Genomic DNA, 6,000 nt, shown 5'->3' on the forward strand with positions numbered 1-6,000 from the left:
TCTCCCCTCTCTTACTGCTGCGAGTCCTGCGCGCAGAGCACTAGGAGGATGTTGCGTAGAGGGTATTAGTCTGACTTTGTTAGGCCGGTGTGCATTGAACTATAGAGTAATTAGTTTATCCTGCAGTTATCTAGAGTTAGAGTTAGAGCAGCTTTAAGCTTAATGTTATTTAGATATAGTGTAGTAGTCGTTATCTTCGTCAGTCTAGAGCAGTGTAGCACTATCCCTTGCCGTCTCTATCTGCTACTGCGAGTCCTAGGCGCTAGGTATTAGAGAGTATATTACTTAGAAGTTATAAGTCTAGCTTCGTTAGGCTAGTAGGCATTAAATCACACATTTGTTACTCTGTCTAGCTGTCGTTTAAAGTCAGAGTCTAAGTACCTTTTAAGCATAATATTGCGTAGAAGTTATGTAGGATCTAAGGGCCTTATTAGTCTAGAGTAGTGTAGCACTGTCCCTCGCCATCCCTATCTGCTACTGCGAGTCTTAGGCGCTAGGTATTAGAGAGTATGTTGCTTAGAGATTATAAGTTTAGCTTTGTTAGGCTAGAGAGCATTAAATTATATATTTATTACTCTGTCTAGCCGTCGTTTAAAGTTAGAGTTAGAGTATGTTTTAAGCATAATATTGCTTAGAAGTTATATAGGATCTAAGAGCCTCGTTAGTTAGGAGCAGTGCAGCACTATCCTTTACAGTCCTCCTCTGCTATTATAACTCCTAGGCGCTAGATACTTAAGAGGACAGCGCGTAGAGAGCACGAGTTCAGCTTTGCTAGGCTAGTAGGCATTAAATTACACATTTGTTGCTCTGTCTAGCTGTCGTTTAAAGTTAGAGTCTAAGTACCTTTTAAGCATAATATTGCGTAGAAGTTGTGTGTAATCTAAGAGCCTTATTAGTTAGGAGCAGTGCAGCACTATCTCTTATAGTCCTTCTCTGCTATTATAACTCCTAGGCGCTAGATACCTAAGAGGATAGTACGTAGAGGTTATAAGTTCGGCTTTGTTAGGCTAGTAGGCATCGAACTATAGATTTATCGCTTTTATCCTGCAACTGCTAGGAGCAGGTAATAGAGCGACTTTAAGCTTAGGCATTATACTATAACTTAGACACTGCAGTCTTAGTAGCGATGTTATATATATTAGGTTAGTTTACGCAGTCAGAGGAGGGCTAGTAACTGTGCGTTATAAAAAGGAGCTTAGTAGTATTACGACAGTTTGATTAGAGCCGGAACCTACGCAGATGTTATCTTAGAGGAACACGTTAGCATTATAAGAGATAAAGAATATTATATTGTGCTATTTTTATACCGTGTGGCAGTAGAGGCGATACGCGATATTAAGAAAGCATCGTCGCTTCGTTAGAAGAGAGAGATAGAGGTTTGCTATAGGAGACGTACGCTAATAGAGCGTTAGTGTAGACTGCGTCTGTGCATACGCCTCGCGAGCACTATCTTATCTAGAAACTATAATAACCTAGTATTTTCCGCAACTTAACTTAAGGCATTAGGCATCGTAACTGCTACGTATTGTATTTAACTCCTAAGACAATGTTAATAAACTTGTTAGAACTGTTAAGAGGATAGTCTTGGCATGCAACTTAAACTATCTTTAACTATTAACTCTTCTTTCTAGCTACTTACTTTGTCTATATATACCGCTGCGCTGTTTAAGTTCACTCTTACTTACATAATATAGCAATAAGCAGTACTATCGCTTAGCGTTTAACACTAAATACGAGAAGTCGTCTAGTACAACGTTAACGTGTTATAAAGATATTTAGATTGTAATTAACTAAGTATATGTTTTAAAGCGCCTCTAACATGCGATAACTACATCTGCATTTCTTACAGCATAAATCTAGCGCTATTACTTAACCTGCAAGAGGCACGTAAAAGAGGTACATAATCTCTCTTTCTTTGCCTAATTCTCTTTCGCTCTATTTTCTGCGAGAGGCAAGGACTAAAGTCATCTACGTCGTCTCTGCATTTTCTACGCTATAGAAGCTTTTATTTCTAATCTTACATAGCTAACAGCCTGCGTGCAAGAACACTAATTAACCTATCTGCAGTTCTGTACAAGCAGGCAGCTGCTTAAACTAGCCTCTCTACTAAAATTAGCAATATATTGTCTACATCGTCTCTGCTTTTCCTACGCTATAGAAGCTTTCATTCCTAACCTTACATAACTAACAGCCTGCGTGCAAGAATACTAATTAACCTATCTGCAGTTCTATATAAGCAGTTAGCTGCTTAACCTAGCCTCTCTACTAAGGTTAGCAATATAGACCTTAATTTCGTGCCTAGTATTGCTTTCATCTCTAACGTCCACATAGCTAATAGCCTGCGTGCAAGAACACTAATTAACCTATCTATAGTTCTGTACGAGCAGGCAGCTGCTCGAACTAGCCTCTCTGCTAAGGTTAGCAATATAGACCTTAATTTTATACTTAGTGTTGCTTTTATCTCTAACGTCTATATAGCTAACAGCCTGCGTGCAAGAACACTAATCAACCTATCTGCAGTTCTGTACAAGCAGGCAGCTGCTTAAACTAGCTTCTCTGCTAAGGTTAGTAATATATTATCTATATTGTCTCTGCTTTTCCTACGCTATAGAAGCTTTTATTCCTAACCTTATATAACTAACAGCCTGCGTGCAAGAACACTAATTAACCTATCTGCAGTACTATATAAGCAGGCAGATGCTTAATCTAGCTTCTCTGCTAAGGTTAGCATTATAGACCTTAATTTCGTGCTTAGTGTTGCTTTCAATGCTATAGGAAACGTAGAGCTAACAGGCGATTTGCTAGGTAACGCAGACTGCGTTAATAATAATAATAATAATGTTACACCTACTCTACAATTTAGCCTAACTGCTCTACTTAACCTGTAATTACTCGCATCAAAACGCTCTGCATTATCTAGTAGCGACCTTAACTGCAGGCGTACTAATCCTACTATCGCTAGCTAAATCTTACTTATTAAGCAGTTGCATAACGTCTAGGAGCGCATAGCTTTACTAGCGAAGCAAATTAAGACTAACAAGGACTGCAAAAAGTCTACGGCATCGCTAAGGATTTAACAGTAGCAGCAGTCTTAAGTTATAAAAGATAAGTAGTTAAGCACCCTCGCAGATAGGACTATTAATTAACTTAATAATAAGTAAACACTCTACCCCTAATGCATAATAACTAGTCTGACGCAGATTTAGGCAATAATAATAATATTTAGTTAGTTAGAGACAATATAGAGGAGCTTATATATATTAGCAAAGTTAAGCACACCTACGTCTAGGCCTATACCGTTTCTTATCCTAACCTAAAGAAGTACCTCAGCAATAGTAGTTAGTAAGGCCGAATTAAGGTCTTATTCTATTACAGCTGAAAATAATCGTAATAATCTTAATATTATAGTTACTAATCCTACTAGCAGAGAATTCAGTAGAGTCGACATAAAGTCATTAACTAGATTGTGTCTATTAATAGATAGAGCGAAGGCTAATAGACTAATATAAATAGCTTAGACTAATATTCGACGAAAACAAGCTAGCGAGAGTCCTCTAGGCTTACTCTTCTCAGAGCTTATTAGCATAATGCTCTAGTTATACTGTAAGCGGAAGTAAGCCTATAATATCAGCAAGTTCTATAAGAGCAAGAACATTCAGCTGCTACGACCTATTTTTAAGCTCTAGCGCTACGACTACTACAACCTATAAGATAGCGACTTTCTTACATAGATCTAAGCGATAGATCCTAGCTTTCAGACTAATTAGTTCACCTAGTAAGAGCTAACACCTAGAGAACTAGGCAGTATCTACGTCTTACGAAGCGTCGATAAGATCTAGGCTAACGTTGCTAACGTTTTTAATACAGTTATTAGTAAATTAGATAAAGTACCTACGCAAGAGCTGTCTAGTTATATTAAGATAGAGCTGTATTCGCATTAGAAGCAAGCCCTCTATTTTATGTAGGACAAGGAGCAGGACTATAGCGCAGAAGAGCACGACTAGCGCAAGGACACTCTCTAGGCGCTAAGGCTTCGCAATAATAGTCGTAAGTTCTATCGTCTTATTATTACTAGCAAGGATACGCACTATAAGCAGACAATAAAGAAAGCATATATTATATTACTAGAAAGAGCTTTATTAATATTATTTATAACATAAGGCATTATTCTATTACCGTGCTAGTCCTGCATTTTACACAGCTAGCTACTATTAAGCACCGTTAAGCACTGTTAAGAACTATCTCTGTTAGTACGCCGGACCTTAGAGGAGCGCTTCTAAATTTATAGAAATAGGCTTAAATTGCTGCTAGTCTACGCATAGATTCACAACCTTAGATCCTATACTCTATAGTCTATCCCGCGAAATTATTTTTATACTCTGCTTGCTTAGGCCTTAACTATAGTCTCCTAGCTAACTAAGTCGATACCCTTAGAACATAAATTAGTTTAGTGTGTTCTGTCTATCTTGCAGCCCTATAATAACGACGTGCGTAGCTTCTGTTAGTATAGTTACCTCTATGAATGCTATTAAAGCGACTATAATCTAAGGTCTAACTAGATCTCTCTATTTAGCAGGCTTATAGTTAATATCTTGCTATATTATACCTCTTAGCATAACTAAGACGTTCTTGTTACAGAACTTCTTTCTTAAGCCTAACTGCATTACTGCCTGCATGACCGGTTTATACGACAATATAAGAGTGTTAGGATAGATTTTCTTTAGCAGTAGTAGCGTCCTAGCTACTTTCCTATCCTCTTTAGTAGCAGAGCTCTAGGTTTAGTGTCGTAGCTATAAGATACTAAGAGTCTTATATATACTCTTAATATATTCGAACTCTGCGCTCGCTTTAAGCAAGATGTCTAGGTTCGCTGTATAGCAGTTTTCGTTGCCTAGATAGTTGAATATATTCTCTGCGCTTTTTGCTGTTACGCGAATAACATAGCAGCTAATCGCCTTAAATTAGGCTGCTCTTAATTTAGCAGGCGAAAGATAGGCTGCAATTGCTTTAGTTCTAGGGCATTCGAAGATTTGTTTTAAGCTAATTGCTATAGGTCTAAGGCCTTCTCGCAAGAAGACCTATCTACACTATCGCTTAGCGTCTTCTACTATGCTGAGAAACCTTAGTAGTTTGCAGCCTTAGAAGGAAGTGAAGAACTTGCTCTTAATAACAGATATTAGATTAGCCTATTAGTCGCTCGTCTTTAATGTCTTTTTCTACGCAAATCTTAGCGTATCCTTTGCTCCTTTCGCAGTTAGTTCCTTATACTATCTAACGCCTTAAATTAGTCTGCGCTGCACCTTACATTAGCGACTACGTCGCGCTATTGCCTGTTTATTACCAGGCCGTTGATATCTAAAGTTTAAGAATACTAAGGAGATAAGGTCTTCGTAGTTAACGCATAGACTCTATTATACGTCTTATAGGTGTGTTTGCCTATCACTTTATCTACTGCGCTGCTGCGTTCTAGACAGAGCCTATGCTTTCTATTAGTATCCTTAGTTATACTTTCAAAGATCCTTATAAAACTTAGCTATGATTGTGCTCTCTAACTTGCAATTATAGAATTTATCGAATACAGTCCGCCTCTATATAGTAACATAACTAGGAAGTAGTATTGCATTTGTTTCTATCTAAAGGATGCCTTTGCGCGTAATTATTCGCTGTGCCGTAACGCTTATAGTATTATTAGCTCTAAACACATGCCTATCTACCTTTCTGAAGCTGCAGACTAACGCAAACTATGCTGCTAATAGTGCTAGATAGTGCTTTATAGCCTTAGAGTGCACAGCAGGCATATTCGCCTCTGCTATTATCTAGTAAACTATTTCTACGTGCTCTAGGATCTTTAGTGTAAAGGTCTATAGTCTAACTAACTTATTAATAGCAGCGAGCTTATTAGCAAGAGCAGTAGCAGTATTAGTTTACATCTCTACTACCTTCTTATTCGTCAGTATGCCTATGTTCTCTAGAGCAGAGTTACTAAAGATGCAGAATCTT

Source organism: Parastagonospora nodorum (assembly GCF_000146915.1).
Source record: "Parastagonospora nodorum SN15 chromosome Unknown scaffold_43, whole genome shotgun sequence".
NCBI classification, from domain to species: Eukaryota; Fungi; Ascomycota; class Dothideomycetes; order Pleosporales; family Phaeosphaeriaceae; genus Parastagonospora; species Parastagonospora nodorum.